Source organism: Mustelus asterias, chromosome 13 (genome assembly GCF_964213995.1).
Source record: "Mustelus asterias chromosome 13, sMusAst1.hap1.1, whole genome shotgun sequence".
In the NCBI taxonomy this organism is placed as follows: Eukaryota; Metazoa; Chordata; class Chondrichthyes; order Carcharhiniformes; family Triakidae; genus Mustelus; species Mustelus asterias.
The window spans coordinates 10,826,988-10,844,342 of NC_135813.1; the positions used below are offsets into that span (position 1 = coordinate 10,826,988).

Here is a 17,355-nt window from a genome sequence, read left to right on the forward strand (position 1 = left end):
GGGCAGAACAGAGAATCTGGGAAATTACAGGCCTGTGAGCCTTACAACAGTGGTGGGGAAATTATTGGAGAAGATTCTTAGGGACAGGGTGTACTTGCATCTGGAAAGAGAATAGACTTATTAGCGATAGGCAACATGGTTTTGTGAAGGGGAGGTTGTCTCACGAACTTGAATAAGTTCTTTGAGGAAGTGACGAGAAAGATTGACCAGGGCAGTGGATGTTGTATACATGGACTTTAGTAAAGCTTTCGATAAGGTTCCCCATGGCAGGCTGATACAGAAGGTGAAGTCATATGGAACCTGAGGTGAACTGGTAAGATGGATACAAAACTGGCTTGGACATAGAAAGCAGAGAGTAGCAGTGGAAAGGTACTTTTCCAACTGGAGGTCTGTGACAAGTGGTGTTCCACAGGGATCAGTGCTGGGGCCTCTGTTGTTTGTAATATATATAAATGATTTGGAGGAAAATGTAGGTGGTCTGATTAGTAAATTTGCAGATGATACAAATAGTAGATAGTGAGGAGGATTGTCAGAGGATACAGCAGGATTTAAATTGGCTGGAGACCTGGGCTCAAAGATAGCAAATGTGAGGTGATTCGATTTGGAAGGTCTACTGCAGAAGGAAATATACAGTAAATGGTAGAATCCTTAGAAATATTAGCATACAGAGGGATCTAGGCGTGCAGATCCACAGTTCCCTGAAGGTGGCAACTCAGGTGGTCAAGAAAGCGTATGGCATGCTGGTCTTCATCGGTCAGGGTGCTGAGTACAGGAATTGGAAAATCATGTTACAGCTGTATAAGAGGGGGTTAGGCGCAGTTTGGTCACCACACTGTCGGAAGGATGTTGATGCATTGGAAAGGGTGCAGAAGAGATTTACCAGAATGTTGCCTGGTTTGGAGAATGTGGACTATGAAGAAAGGTTGAACAAACTTGGATTGTTTTCATTAGAGCATCAGAGGATGAGGAGGGACCTGACAGAGGTTTACACGATTGACAGGCTTGGATAGAGTGCATAGTCACTCTTTTCCCAGGGTCAATTACTCGGGGGCATAGGTTGAGAGTGAGGGGGAAAGTTTAAAAATGATGTAAGGGGCAAGTTTACACAGAGTGGTGAATGACTGGAATATGCTGTCGGACGAGGTGTGGAAGCAGATTCTATAGCAACGTTCAAGAGACATTTGGATAGATATATAACAATCTGGATAGATACATTTTTGAACAGTAAAGGAATTAAGGATTATGGTGAGTGGGTGGGTAAGTGGAGCTGAGTCCACGAAAAGATCAGCCATGATCTTATTGAATGGTGGAGCAGGCTTGAGGGGCCAGATGGCCTACTCCTGCTCCTCGTTCTTATGTTCTTATGAATAGGCAGGAAATAGAGGGACATGGACCACGTAGTTGCAAGAAAATATTAGATTAGAGAGGCATCTGTGTCGGCACAGACTTGGTGGGCCGAAGGACCTGTTACTGTGCTGTACTGATCTTTGTTCTTTGCTGTTCACTCCAGCGGAGAGCTTGCTGATGGTGAAATGGGACATTGCAGCAAGGAAAATCGAGCAGAGCCGTCGATGTGATGACACGGCCTTGTTTGACCCCAGTCCAAACATGAACTGAGCCTGTGGTGGGTCCATTGGGCAGGATCACGGCTTGCATGTCATTATGGAGCAGGTGGAGGGTGGTGACAAACATATTGAGGCAACAGAAACGCAGGAGGATGAGCCATAATCTTTCCCGGTTGAGCGTTGAAGGCCTTTGCGAGGTCAAAGAAGGCCGTGTGCAAGGGTTGGTGCTGTTTCCTGCATTTCTCTTGTAGCTGCCAAGCAGTGAAGGCCCATTGGGCAGAATCCACATTGTGACTCTGGGAGGACTCTGTGTTTCGGTTGCCTCAATAGGTTTGCCACCAGCCTCTGCAGTTGGTCATGTCACATTTCTTGAAGATGGTCATGGTGTGAGATCTCCTGGCATGTTCTTCTGCTTCTGGATAAGGGAAATGTGGTCATGTGTTTGCACCATACAAAACAATGTAAACCTGACAGTCCCATGTTCAACTGTATTGTTAGCCTGAAATGCTATTAGGATGCCACAGTTGGTATTTCGCTCTGTCTTGTTATCTCCCTTCCATCCTCCCCCTTCTTTAAACCACTGCCTTCCCTCACCCCACCCTCATGTGAATTGAGCCAGCTGGGGTTCCTGTTTCTGATAGCTACCCTGTTAACCCCTCTTGTAAAAGCCAGAGTTGCACTTCTCTATGCTGCAGCACAGTGGTTAGCACTGCTGTCTCACAGCACCAGCGATCCGGGTTTGATTCCCGGCTTGGGTCACTGTCTGTGTGGAGTTTGCGTGTTCTGTGCCTGTGTGGGTTTGCTCCGGTTTCCTCCCACAATCTGAAAGACGTGCTGGTTAGGGTGCATTGACCCGAACAGAGTGTAGCGACTAGGGGAATTTCACAGTAACTTCATTGCAGTGTTAATGTAAGCCTTACTTGTGACGAATAAATAAACTTTCATATAAAACAGCGTTCTTGCTTGTGTGAAGAAATTGTGACTTTGAGTTCTGCAGTGCTATGGAATTGTGCCCCAGCCTGAAGTAACACCTTCAAGTGTGAAGGGACGGAATTGTATCAGAAAAAAGTCTGCTTATTAGATCCAGGATTAAAAAGGTTCACTCATTGATGCCAAGTTTTAAATTAGTGAATGAACTCGAGTCATTATAGCCCTGGTTGGTTTTAAGAGAACAGTTTTCAGATTCCAAAATGTTCTGGAGCCTCCTTTCAAATGTGAAATTTAAAATCTTGTTAGTCTCTGGCATAAGCAAACACTGAAATCTGTTGCAGAGGAAACTGCCCCAGGCAGTTTAAATGAGAGGTTTGGAACAATAGTGTTGCTATAATCCTGAGCCGTTAATAATAGTATCCATGGGATTAGTTTCATTTTACTGAATTAATTGTTGTATACCCTTACTGACATTTCTTTAGTTTATGTTTTTTTTTAAAAGCCACCATGCAACATCTAATTCTGATTCATTTTCTCTTGTGCACAGAAATTTGTTCTGCCTTAGCTTTATCTTTGTATAGTTTTGTCTCTCGCGCTTGTGCAGTAGCTCATTTATAAGTGCTAATCTGTTAACTGCTTTTATTTTGTGATTAATTGTGCATTCACAGCCGCTGTGCGTCACTGACTCTACACTAAGTGTAATGCACAGGCATTTCTTCCCCCTCAAATCTGCCATTCTGTACTGCGTTTTTGAAAACTCTCTTATGGCCCCGTTTTAAAGCGACTATTTGAGAGTCTCGGCTGCAGGCATTTCAACAGCAAGTTTGAAGCTCTGTTTGTGAGCTGGTCAGAATTGTTACACACTCGGAGAGGACTGGTTATTTGTCACCTTACACGTTATAAATAGGTATTCATGTGCTGAATCGGGGTTCCCTGGTGCTAGTGAGAAACATATATCAGTGTGCCTCATCTAACATTACTCCAACTGATTGAGAACACCAGCCAATCCAACACGTTGATCATTTTTTTGTGATACTATGGGTACTTAATAGATTCTTTTAAAAAGTTATAGATCATACGGGTGGCACAGTGGTTAGCACTGCTGCCTCACAGCGCCAGGGACCCGGGTTCAATTCCCGCCATGGGTCACTGTCTGTGCGGAGTCTGCACGTTCTCCCTGTGTCTGCGTGGGTTTCCTCCGGGTGCTCCAGTTGCCTCCCACAGTCCAAAAGACGTGCTGGTTAGGTGCATTGGCCGTGCTTAATTCTCCCTCCGTGTACCCGAACAGGCGCTGGAGTGTGGCGACTAGGGGATCTTCACAATAAACTTGATTGCGGTGTTAATGTAAGCCTACTTGTGACACGAAGAAATAAACTTAACCTGCCATCTCATCTTTTCAAAATATAGTGAGACTTGTGGGTAAGTGCAGAATATTCCACTTGGAGTTGAGGAGCTGCTTCTGTGTGCGGCGCAGGTTTAAAAACTCACCTGTGTGAAAGGGGTTGTTTTGTGAATGGTAAAACCAGGATGAATGGCTTTGTACTCTTCTCCCCCCCCACCTCTCATTTTAAATTACTGTTTAAGAGTAGTATGTTCATTTACAATAGGGCCATTGTTGAATTGTGGCTGTTAGCACAGGCAGTTGGCTATTATGTGCTTCATAAATGTAATCCCCATGAACCATCGGTGGGTTGTGACCTCATTACCAGCAGAGTGCTTCATCTGTTGTAACACTGTCACATTGCTGAATGGAAACATCTGGTATAAAATTATCTCCATGTTTTATTATTCCGAAAGGCTTGTTACTTACCCATCTCTACCGAAAGGGCTCAGATGTGCACCAAATAGGTATGCCACTGATTGTTTCGGGGTTTTTTTTAAATATCGGGTATATTGTGTGGATTACTATTAAAATCTTGTAACCTAGTAGCAGGTATTTGAAGTCAATAATTTAAGATTTGAAAACGCAATCACACGGCTGATCATCAATCTGTTAATTTGGATAGACAGGATTTGACCCTGGGTAAGCTTTTAACTGACTTGCACGTAGCTTTTTATAAATACTAAGCACAGAGTCTGTGCCACTGATTAATTGTTAACCTTGCAAGCATAGAATATAAGGGCCAAAACTGGACAGAATACCCAAAATCTTGGGGTCCGAGTTCATAGGACACTCAAAGCAGCTGTGTAGGTTGAGGCTGTGGTTAAGAAGGCGTATGGTGTACTGGCCTTCATCAATCGAGGAATTGAGTTTAGGAGTCGTGAGATAATGTTGCAGCTATATAAGACCCTGGTCCGACCACACTTGGAGTACTGTGCTCAGTTCTGGTCGCCTCATTACAGGAAGGATGTGGAAGCCATAGAGAGGGTGCAGAGGAGATTTACAAGGATGTTGCCTGGGTTGGGGAGCATGCCTTATGAGGATAGGTTGAGTGAGCTCGGCCTTTTCTCCTTGGAGAGACGAAGGATGAGGGGTGACCTGATAGAGGTGTATAAGATGTTGAGAGGTATTGATCGAGTGGATAGTCAGAGGCCTTTTCCCAGGGCTGAAATGGTTGCCACAAGAGGACACAGGTTTAAGGTGCTGGGGAGTAGGTGCAGAGGAGATGTCGGGTAAGTTTTTCACTGAGGGTGGTGGGTGCATGGAATGGGCTGCCAGCAACGTTGGTGGAGGCGGATTCGATAGGGTCTTTTAAGAGACTTTTAGATAAGTACGTGGAACTTAGTAAGATAGAGGGTTATAGGTAAGCCTAGTAATTGCTAAGGTAGGGACATGTTCGGCACAACTTTGTGGGCTGAAGGGCCTGTATTGTGCTGTAGTTTTTCTATGTTTCTAAACACAATTTTAAAAAATCCATCAGGTTAATATAAAAGCAAAATACTGCGGATGCTGGAATCTGAAACAAAAACAGAAAATCCGTCAGTTTCTCGATTTATGGAGAGTGAGATGAGTTGCTGGTGAAACATAGGTTTAAGGTGCGAGGGACAAGGTTTAAAAGAGATATATGAGGCAGATTTTTTACACAGAGGTGGGTGCCTAGAACGCGTTGCCGGGGGAGGTAGTGGAAGCGGATACGGTAGTGACTTTTAAGGGGTGTCTTGACAAGTACATGAATGAGATGGGAATGTAGGGATATGGTCCCCCGGAAGGGTAGGGGGTTTTAGGTAAGTCGGGCAGCATGGTCGGTGCAGGTTTGGAGGGCCGAAGGGCCTGTTCCTGTGCTGTAATTTTCTTCTTTGAAAGATCAGTGCAGGAAGATCTGAAGAGCATTCGGTGAACCCAACGATCAGAAGACCGCAAGCATGAGCTGTAAAGAATAAACTTAAGAGCGGCTGTAGTAATTTCTAAATCGGCAACAAGTATTAGGCAGCACAGTGGTTAGCACTGCTGCCCCTCAGCAGCAGGAACCCGGGTGCAATTCATGGCTTGGGTTACTGTCTGTGCGGAGTGTGCACGTTCTCCCCATGTCTACATGGGTTTCCTCCCACAGTCTGAAAGACGTGCCAGTTAGGTGCATTGGCAAAATTTTCCCTCTGTGTACCCGCACAGGCGCTGGAGTGTGGCGACTAGGAGATTTTCACAGTAACTTCATTGCGATGTTAGTGTAAGCCACCTTGTGACACTGATAAATAAACTTTAAACTATTGTACAAAGACAAAATTAGCAGGAATGGAAATTCAAAAATGAGAGTAATTAGATGAATACTGAGGATTTTTATTTGTTAAGGACGAACTCTAATTGTAGGGGGTGACGGTGTGTATCAAATGACGTTGCGCTGAAGTTTCTGGCTATAGGGGAAATAGTATTACGGGCAATAATGCTATCTGGAAGAGATTGTTCCACTTGCTGAAACTGTGGATGGAGTTCTGCAGCTGATTGCAGTCTTGAATTGATGCAGGAGGTTGTGGTACAGCAGTAGTTAAGGAGGACTCACTTCAGCGCCTGCTGTGCTCACATTCTGAACTGCCCAGTCACATCTCTTTTAATGTGGGGACCCTGCTGTGAGGTAAATCATCCTCATATCACCTTGCTTGGGTTTAGTTGAGCAATGATGGTTTTTCTCTGTGTCCTGTTGAGCAGAGCTGCTGTATTCTATTACTGAGCCAATGAAGGGTATTGCAGAACAGTTGAACCACTGATGGTGACAAGTGGAAACTGAACTTTCTTGAAGCATCAAAACAGCAATAGTATCAATTGAGACAATCGTCCGCTTGACTCAGTTGTGAACACACTCCCCTCGCGCCTGACTGTGGATTTGAGGCATAACCTTAGCTGACACTACAGCGCTGTATGTAAGCAGTACTGAATAGCTGGAATCCAGTCTTCTGGATGAGGCATTAAAACCAAGTCCCTACTCGGGTGACGAGGAAACAATATTGGAAAAAGAATAGGGCTTCCTGCCCAACATTCCTCCTCTGAGCTACGCCATCCAAGGAAAGCCCAAGTTAACTGCTCATTCATCTTACTCGCAGTCTGTGTGGGATATTGTCAACTTGGCAGTAACTACACTTCAGAAGTGCTTCATTGGCTGAAAAGGGTTTGGGACATTAAGGCTATAAGGCAGGGTGTAACCGGAATTCTGTGCGTTTCTGAAGTGAAACTTTTTCATCACTTGCTGCTCATTTGTCTCGATGCAGAGCAGCTGTACTTGTCAATCCAAGGAATTCAATAAGTTTATCATGACTGAGGCTGTAACTTTGAAACGGATCTAGTGATTTTCTATTTGGCTGTGTTTTTTTTAACACCCTCCAATCCTATGTTGTTTTGGGCATATAAGGGCACTATTTCTAATGCATATGAGGGCGAGCTAACGCCAATGGTATCTCAGGGTGGGCGAACACATTCCTGGTGCTTGTGTCGGGTAACATCATTTATGTTAAGGAGCATTGTTTATGGATCCAAAACGTAAATGTACCCCGCAGCATTCTCCTTCAAGTCCATGTTGGAAATGATACACCCCTTATCACAGGGAGCTTATCTCCAGTTTTCCAGGTAGGATGATGATCCTGAACCTACAGGTGGGGAATGCGTGTGGTACCTGTGCAGTTCCCTATCCTCATCGTCCCATTGCACTAATGTTTCCATCCTTAAATGGGAGTCTGCCGGAACACCAGCAGAACTGCTGAATGGGATTTCGGTATTCCCCCCCCCCCCCCCCACCCTCAATAAAAAAGTGGAACAGACCACTAGCTGCTGCACCCTTAAAAACAAACACTTGAACAAGAAAAGTACAGCACAGGAACAGACCCTTCGGCCCTCCAAGCCCGTCCGTGCTGATTATGATGCCCTAACTAAACTATAAAAAAAACCTTCTGCCCTTACTCGGTCCTTATCCCTCTATTCCCTCCCTATTCATGTACCCATCCAGATGTCTCTTAAATGTTGCTAATGTGCCTGCTTCCACCACCTCCTCTGGCAGCGCGTTCCGGGCACCCACCACTCTCTGCGTGAAAAACTTCCCCTGCACATCTCCCTTAAACTTTCCCCCTCTCACGTTGAACCTGTGCCCCCTTTGTAATTGACACTTCCATCCTGGGGAAAAGCTTCTGACTATCCACCCTGTCTGTGCCCCTCATAATTTTGTCGACCACTATCGGGTCTCCCTTTAGCCTCCATCTTTCCAATGAAAACAATCATTTTTCATGGCGTTGGCTATGAGGAGAGGTTGAATAGACTACTTTATTCAACCTCTCCTCATAGCCAATGCCCTCGAGACCAGACAACATCCTGGTGAACCTTCTTTGTGCTCTCTCCAAAGCTTTCACATTCTTCTGGTAGTGTGGAGTCTCCGATGAGCCCATCCTTTTTATTTAGCAGCCTTCCAAAAGAAGTTAATCCTGCTGGCTACCAGTGGAACACCAACCAAAAGATCAACACTCGAAGTTCATAATTTTTGTGCTTTCTGTTTGACATTTTTAACATGACTAATCTATTAATATTTGCCCCGAAGGTGTACCATGACACAATTGTAGCCTGAGATTTGACTCTCTTCAGCGCTGGCACTCTGTTTTTCTAACTCCTTCGAGAGCAAGAACATCCTTCCTCAGAAAAGGAGACCAAAACTAGAGTATTGTGCGCAGTTTTGGTCTCCTTTTCTGAGGAAGGATGTCCTTGCTCTCGGGGGAGTGCAGCGAAGATATACCAGGCTGATTCCGGGGATGGCGGGACTGATGTATGAGGAGAGATTTGACTAGTTAGGATTGTTTTCGCTGGATTCAGACGAATGAGGGGGATCTCTGAGATTTATAAAATTCTAACAGGACTAGACAGAGTAGATGCAGGGAGGATGTTCCCAATGATGGGGGAGTCCAGAACCACGGGTCACAGCTGAGGATTCGGAGTAGACCGTTTAAGATGGAGATGAGGAGACATTTCTTCACCCAAAGAATGGTGAACCTGTGGAATTCATTACCACAGGAAGTAGTTGATGCCAAAACATTGAATGTATTCAAGAGGCGGCTAGATATAGCACTTGGGACGAATGGGATCAAAGGTTATGGGGAAAAAGCAGGATTAGGCTATTGAGTTGGAAGATCAGCCATGACCATGATGAATGGCAGAGCAAGCATGAAGGGCCAAATAGCCTCCTCCCGCTCCTATCTTCTATGTTTCTATCTCCGATCCATTTTGTTCTTGGTCTTCCGTGCCTTGACCACCAGTTTGTGTTAAAGGAGCAGCCTGGACTGTAGAACCACTCTGCAGGTGTTAGTATAGAATAAAAAAAGCATTATTTTTCACAGTTGCACCACGAAATAATGCAATTGGAATCACTTGTAGCTCCTTGTGAAATCCCTGAATAGTAAAGGAGACCTGAATGGTCTACCCCTATGTTCTGCATTAGGATTATCACCACTGGAAAGTTTGCCCAAACTCCAAAGCAAATGGTTTCCTAATAACTGGGAAGGACCCGTGGAGAGATTACAACCTTAGAAGAAAGTTGCGGTGTAATGGCATCTTACAGCACAGAAATAGTCCTTTGATGCAAGGCAACACATGTTCTGCCAAATTTAATGGCAGAATCCGGTTTCCTCCCACAGAGCAAAGATGTGCAGGTTAGGTGGAATGGCCAAGCTAAATTGGCCCTTAGTTTACAAAGATGTATAGGTTAGGTGGATTGGCCATGGGAAATGTGTGGGGTTATATGGGGATAAGGCGGGGGAGAGGGCCTGGGTAAAATACACTATCAGAGAATCTGTGCAGTCTCGGTGAGCCAAATGGCCGCCTCCTGCACTGTATGGATGCTATGATTCTATGAACTTAAATTATTTCTTCCCTGACTCCTGGTTGGAGACGGATAAGGTTGGGGTGAGGGAAAGGGGGGAGGAAATTCTGTTCTTCCTGGCCAAGATCATTTCTTTATAGCATTGCATTCAGGCTCCACCTGAAATCTGAAACTCTAAATGCCGCCAGACTTGACTCTTCAATGACCTCCTGGCTGGCTGCCCATCCCCCAGGCTCTAAACTTCATTGCCTGCATTCTACTTTTGCCAGGTCCTGCTGACCCAGAACTCCTGTACATACTGACATACCCACCAGCAGGACAGACCCACCCAACGTGGTGGCATGATGGTAAACAGTAGGGAGAGAGTTTCCTGGGAGCCCTCAACATTGACACTGGACCCCATGAAGCCGGATGGCATCAGGTCAAACATGGGCATGGAAACCTCCTGCTGATCACCATCAGCCATTGCGCCCGCCCTCCCTGTTAGCTGATGAATCAGTCGTCCTCTCTGTGGGAGAATTGGAAACAAGGACACAATGGACTCTGGATGGGGGCTTCAATGTCCATCAATCGCAACTTGGCCAGCTCAGTCAATAATGCTGCAGCCAAATCCTAAAGCACATAGCTACTAGACAGGATCACCAGCCGGTGGTGAGAGAACCAACAGGGCTCTGCCAGGGACACTCAGCACCTGACCTCATCACAGCCTTGGCCCAAACATGCATAAAGGAGCTGAACTCTTTTGCCCATGAGTAAGATGGGTATAGAGGGATATAGGCCAAACGCTGGCAATTGGGACTAGCTTAGGGGTTTAAAAAAGGGGCGGCATGGACAAGGGCCTGTTTCCATCCTGTAAACCTCTGACTCTGTAACTGAAGGAAAGGTGACAGTGATTGTCCTTGATATCAGGCAGCATTTGACCAAGTATGGCAGCCACGCGCCCTGGCAAAACTAAAGTCAATCGGACTCGGAGGGAAGATGCTCCATTCGTTGGAGTCATACCCAGCACAAAGGAAGATGGTTATGGTTGTTGGAGGTCAATCATCTCAGTGCCTCAGAATAGTGTCCTAGGTAGAACCATCTTCAGTGCTTCATCAATGACTTTCCCTCCATCATAACATTTGCTGATGACAGCACAATGTTCAGCATCGTTTGCGGTGGCTCAGCTACTGAAGCAGGCACTTTCTGTATGCAGCAAGACCTGGACAGCATTTGGTTCAGGTTGATAAGTGGTAAGTTACACTCATGCCACCAATATGCCAGGCAATGACCATCTCAAACAGGACCGAATCCAACCATTGTCCCCTGACATTCAATGGCATTACCATCGCCAAATCCCTCATTATTAACATCTGGCTGGGGAGTTACCATTGACCAGAAACTGAACTGGACAAGCCATATACAAGAGCAGGACAGAGGCTTACAGTTCTGCAGCAAGTACCTCATCTCCTGACGTCCTAAAACCAGTCCACCATCTGGAAGGCAGAGGTCAGGAGTTGATGAAATACTCTCCACTTGCCTGGATCGGTGCAGCTCCGACGGCACTCCAGAAGCTCAACACCATCCAGGACAAAGAAACTCTCCTGATTTACAACCCATCTACCATCTCAAAAATCTCCTACAACTGACACAGCAGCAATGTGTCCAATATAAGATGCACTGCAGCAACTCAGCAAGCCTCCTTCGACAGCCCCTTCCAAACCCACGACTTCTGCCACTAAAAAGGGCAAGAGTAGCAGCTGGATGGGAACACCACCTATAGGTTCCTCTCCAAGACACACCATCCTGACTGGGAACTGTATTGTCGTTCCTTTGCTGTCACTGAGTCAAAAGTCAAACTCCCCAACAGCATTGTGGGTGTACCTACACCACATTGACTGTATCTTTTCACGAAGGCAGCTTGCCATGACCTCCTCTGGACTATTAATGGGTAGTAAAAGCTGGGACGAGCAAGCAATGTCCACCTCCCATGAACAAACAAATTTAAAAAATACTTGGCTGCCTCTCCTTGCGACTCTCATAAAATTGTTCGCCCTATTGCCCCTCCCAGCTCTGTAATCTCCACCTGGATCAGTTCAAGCACTCGTGAATTCTCTTTTCCTGCCACTCTGGCCTCTTGTACTCCTCTTGCATTCCTCCACCCTACCATCAGTGTTGTTCCTTCAGGTGTTGAAGCCCAAAATTATAGACTTGTTTCCCTAAACCCCTCTGCAGCCCCCCCCCCCCGCCCCCCCATCTCTTCCCAGAGACTATTCTAAAATCCATCTCTAACCAAGCATTTGGTCACTGCTTGTATGTCTCCTCCTGCAACTCAACCACCAATTTTGCCTACTGACAGCCTTGATGTTCTCTACATTAAAGAAATGGGACAGGATTTTCCTGCCCCATTTGCCAAAATTCCCACCCAAGGTCAGTGGACCTTGGCATGGTCCGCCTGCAACAATTCCTGTGACAGGCGGGATGGGAAAATTCCGCTCCTAATGTCATAGGATTCTACAACACGCAAGGAGGCCATTCAGCCCACCATGTCTGCAAAGGCTGGCTCGTCGAAAGAGATGCAACTCCATTTCTCTTTTCGCAGAGCCCTGCAAGCTATTGTAAAATGCTAAAAGCTTCTCCTCAAACTCTTTGCAAGGAATTGAGGAAATTGCTGGGCTGTGAGGCTTGAGTGTCATATTTTAATTCATCTGTTCTGATGTGTCAAGTTTAAAATCTGTATGTGGCATAGTTGGTCTTCGTATTGTACTTGTATAATAGACTTATCAAAATAAGTAACGAGGAAATGGGGTGTTTCAGAGGTGGCGTGAAAGGATTTTGACAGGTCTCTCACTCCTGAGAGCTACCTTAGATTAATTTGCATGTACTCTTCTTAGACTGAATCAAAATGGCCCAGTCTGTGTAAGCCCAGCTCAATTCAGCCACCAGCAGATAGTTGACAGGTCATTGTCTGCACTTCCCCCTGAGTAGCATTCTGCTTTGATTTTGAAGAAAGTGACTGCAGTACTTGTAGGAAATACTTATCTCTCAAAATCGCTGTCAATCCAAGGATGTAATTTGATATCCACACATGCACGGCATCTGTGGGGGGAGGGAAGGAGGAAAAGGCAGAAACGGAATGAAATTGATTGGATAACTGTTACAGTATGAGTGTGGATCAAAAGGATTGGAATAAAATGCAGACTGAAAGATTAGTTGTGGGAGTGGTGTCCACCCGACCATATACCTAAAATACCCAGTGTGTCTGAAAGGTATTAATGGCTCTTGCACTGGTCAAAACTGTTCCAAAGTGAACAGACCTTCTCTTTTAGTAGAACTGATTCTTTTTTTCCTGCATTTTGTCACGTTGACCACTAATTGGGCCGTGAACAGGTGGTCGGAAGGAGAAAGAACACGTGAAAAGATGATTGCGGTGTGACTAACCAGCATTCTCCCAAACAACACACTCTCATCCACCTGAAAGTTGCCTGGTGACTGGGGAGATTGGAGCGAGACAAATCGTTTATAAAGTCTTTTTTTTCCCCCACCCCGAAAGCATTCAGACTTCACCTTCTGTCTCCGGCTCCAGCAGTGATCTCGGTTGCAGATTAAGCTCCGTGCGGGTTATTGGTGGCAAAACCATTTTGCTGCTTTTCCAAGGAACTAAGTGGGAAGAGCCCCACTGTGCTGGTGGCCTTCCTCTGCCTTTCATTTCAGTTTTGCCACTGTTTACATAGCGACTGACAAACCCACTCGAATGAATGAATGATTGCTCTGAACTAAGGGTGTGTGTAGGGTATAGAGATCATGGGAACTTTAGCTTTTCCATTCTGCGACAATATATAATTTCTGTTTTTAAAAAGTTTAGTGTCACAAGTAGGCTTTCGTTAACACTGCAATGAAGTTACTGTGCAAATCTCCTAGTCGCCACACTCCGGCGCCTGTTCGGGTACGCTGGGGGAGAATTTAGCACGGCCATTGCACCTAACCAGCATGTCTTTTTGGGAGGAAACCGGAGCACCCAGAGGAAACCCACATAGACACGGGGCGGCGGGGGAACGTGCAGACTCCATACAGACAGTGATCCAGGCTGGGAATCGAACCCAGGTCCCTGGCAGCAGCGCAGCCACTGTGCCACCGCATTGGTAACTTAAACCTATGAAGCGCTGGTGGCTGTTTCTCCTCCCATGCCCTCGCCTTTCCCCAAAAAAGTGCAGCAATAATGCTCATCACATGTCCAGAGCAAGGTTAAATTTTGTCTCTCTCCAGTGTTTTAATTCAATTGATCACAAACCATACTTGTGACCTTTAACTTTTAAAAATGTTAACATTATATGTATCACTGCAGTGCAAACTTTTGGCATCAAATTTTCATTCCAAATTATAATCCCTCAAATTAGGAATCTGACGCAGGAAAATCTAAAACCAGACCCATGAATAGTGGTTTTAGCCGTGTCTCGGTGGTAGCGCTCTGTCTGAGTCTGAAACATTGCAGATTCCTGTTGAGCACAAAATCAAAGTCAAGTTTATTTATTAGTGTCACGAATAGGCTTACATTAACACTGCAATGAAGTTACTGTGAAAATCCCCTAGTCGCCACCCTCCAGCACCTGTTCGGGTACACGGAGGGAGAATTTACCATAGCCAATGCACCTAACCAGCACGTCTTTCGGACTGTGGGAGGAAAGCGGAGCACCCGGAGGAAACCCACACAGACACGGGGAGAACATGCAGGCTGCACACAGACAGTGACTCAAGCCGGGAATTGAACCCGGGTCCCTGGCACTGAGGCAGCAGTGCTAAGCACTGTACCAAACTCAAATTGGAGGAACAGAGGAGTGGGGAAATCGAGGAGAAAATCCTCACAGGGAGTGACTCTGATGTTGTGATGTGTCTTCACTTCTATACAAAGTGGATGCATTAAGAGGATTGGATGAGGTGCTTGAAGTTTATTATGAACAAGGGAGAATTTAGCATGGCCAATGCACCTAATCATAGGATTCAAAGCTGTGAGTACACACCCATTGCCCTTTCACATACTCTCTCTTTCATTGGTGTACCCAAGCTGGGAATCGAACCCAGGTTCCTGGCCCTGTGAGGCAGCAGTGCTAACCACTGTGCCACCATGCACCCCCAGGTTGGCAGTGCATACTGAGAGCAGTGCTGCACTGTCAGAGGTGCCGTCTTTCCGATGACGTACAATCTGCTATCTGAGCTGAAGATTAAAAATCCTGTGCTGCTACTCTGAAAAAGCGTAGGTAATATCTCCTCCGTGTCCTAGCCAATATGTATCCCTCGATCAAGATTACGAAAACTGATTATCTGGTCATTATCACATTGCTGTTTGTGAGAGCTTGCTGTGCGCAAATTGGCTTCTGTGTCCCTTTTCTTACAGTAGTGTAGGTAACTATTTCAGGAGTAGTTAATTGGCTTTAAAATGCTTTGGGCTGTTCTGAGATTATTAAAGGTGCTATATAAATGCAATTCTTTTTTAGGGAGATTTTGCTTTCTGACTACTTCACTACATCACAAATGCCCATAAAATTGAAGCAACGTTTCACCTCGGTTGGTTTATATCGAGTTGGGACTGAGAATCTGTTGATCCTTGTGGTGTATTGGGGAGCCACTAATGTTAGTCACACTTCCCCATCGTGACATAGCTAGGATTGAAGTTTCAAAGTGGTTGTCCAAATTTCACTTCCTGTCAGGAAGATTGAGTGAAGCTGGGGAAATCGTGGTTCTTGAGCCAGCCTTGAATGTGGAGTGCCGAACGGAATTGTTCGTGGCGTTGTCATCAGCTGTCCTATTTGGAAGACAGATTGACACTGTGCATGGAAAAGGCAAGAAATTGTGAGAGAGGCAGCGAGCGAGAGAGACCCGTTATGGCTAAAAAAAAAATGGCAAGGCACAATGGGACAAATAGCCTCATCCTGTCTGGACACTAAAGTTGCAGAGTGCGAACTCACGCTCATTTCTCTCCAGCTTCATTGGCACATTTCTCACAGCACTCGCACCCTTTTTCCTCCTTTCTTCTCCCCCTTTCTCTCCCACGCCCCCCCCTCACTCCCTCTCTGCGCCCACCCCTCTCTCGACACCCCCCTCTCTCGCCCCCCCCCTCACTCCCTCTCTGCACCCCCCCTCTCTCGCCCCCCCCCTCTCTCGCCCCCCCCTCTCTCGCCCCCCCCTCTCTCGCCCCCCCCCCTCTGGCCCCCCCCCTCTCTGGCCCCCCCCCTCTCTGGCCCCCCCCCTCTCTGGCCCCCCCCCTCTCTGGCCCCCCCCCTCTCTGGCCCCCCCCCCCCTCTCTGGCCCCCCCCCTCTCTGGCCCCCCCCTCTCTGGCCCCCCCCCTCTCTGGCCCCCCCCCTCTCTGGCCCCCCCCCTCTCTGGCCCCCCCCTCTCTGGCCCCCCCCTCTCTGGCCCCCCCCCTCTCTGGCCCCCCCCTCTCTGGCCCCTCTCCCCCTTCTCTGGCCCCCCCCCCTCTCTGGCCCCCCCCCTCTCTGGCCCCCCCCCCTCTCTGGCCCCCCCCTCTCTGGCCCCCCCCCTCTCTGGCCCCCCCCCTCTCTGGCCCCCCCCCTCTCTGGCCCCCCCCCTCTCTGGCCCCCCCCCTCTCTGGCCCCCCCCTCTCTGGCCCCCCCCTCTCTGGCCCCCCCCTCTCTGGCCCCCCCCTCTCTGGCCCCCCCCCTCTCTGGCCCCCCCCCTCTCTGGCCCCCCCCTCTCTGGCCCCCCCCCTCTCTGGCCCCCCCCCTCTCTGGCCCCCCCCTCTCTGGCCCCCCCCCTCTCTGGCCCCGCCCCCCTCTCTGGCCCGCCCCCTCTCTGGCCCCCCCTCCCTCTCTGGCCCCCCCCCTCTCTGGCCCCCCCCTCTCTGGCCCCCCCCCTCTCTGGCCCCCCCCTCTCTGGCCCCCCCCTCTCTGGCCCCCCCCTCTCTGGCCCCCCCCTCTCTGGCCCCCCCCTCTCTGGCCCCCCCCTCTCTGGCCCCCCCCTCTCTGGCCCCCCCTCTCTGGCCCCCCCCTCTCTGGCCCCCCCCTCTCTGGCCCCCCCCTCTCTGGCCCCCCCTCTCTGGCCCCCCCCTCTCTGGCCCCCCCCTCTCTGGCCCCCCCTCTCTCGCCCCCCCCTCTCTCGCCCCCCCTCTCTCGCCCCCCCCTCTCTCGCCCCCCCTCTCTCGCCCCCCCCTCTCTCGCCCCCCCCTCTCTCGCCCCCCCCTCTCTCGCCCCCCCCTCTCTCGCCCCCCCTCTCTCGCCCCCCCCTCTCTCGCCCCCCCTCTCTCGCCCCCCCCTCTCTCGCCCCCCCCTCTCTCGCCCCCCCTCTCTCGCCCCCCCCTCTCTCGCCCCCCCCTCTCTCGCCCCCCCCTCTCTCGCCCCCCCCTCTCTCGCCCCCTCTCGCCCCTCTCTTCGCCCCCCCCTTCTCTCGCCCCCCCTCTCTCGCCCCCCCCCTCTCTCGCCCCCCCCTTCTCGCCCCCCCTCTCTCGCCCCCCCTCTCTCGCCCCCCCCTCTCTCGCCCCCCCTCTCTCGCCCCCCCCTCTCTCGCCCCCCCCTCTCTCGCCCCCCCCTCTCTCGCCCCCCCCTCTCTCGCCCCCCTCTCTCTCGCCCCCCCCTCTCGTCTCGCCCCCCCCTCTCTCGCGCCCCCCCCTCTCTCGCCCCCCCCCCCCCCCCCTCTCTCGCCCCCC

General features: G+C 48.9%; 1 protein-coding gene across 15 annotated transcripts in view; it reads left to right on the forward strand.

Moving 5' to 3' along the window:
* Positions 1–17,355, forward strand: part of fubp3 (far upstream element (FUSE) binding protein 3) — a 126,724-nt gene that overhangs the window by 104,687 nt on the left and 4,682 nt on the right. The gene's annotated exons all lie outside the window — the stretch shown is intronic.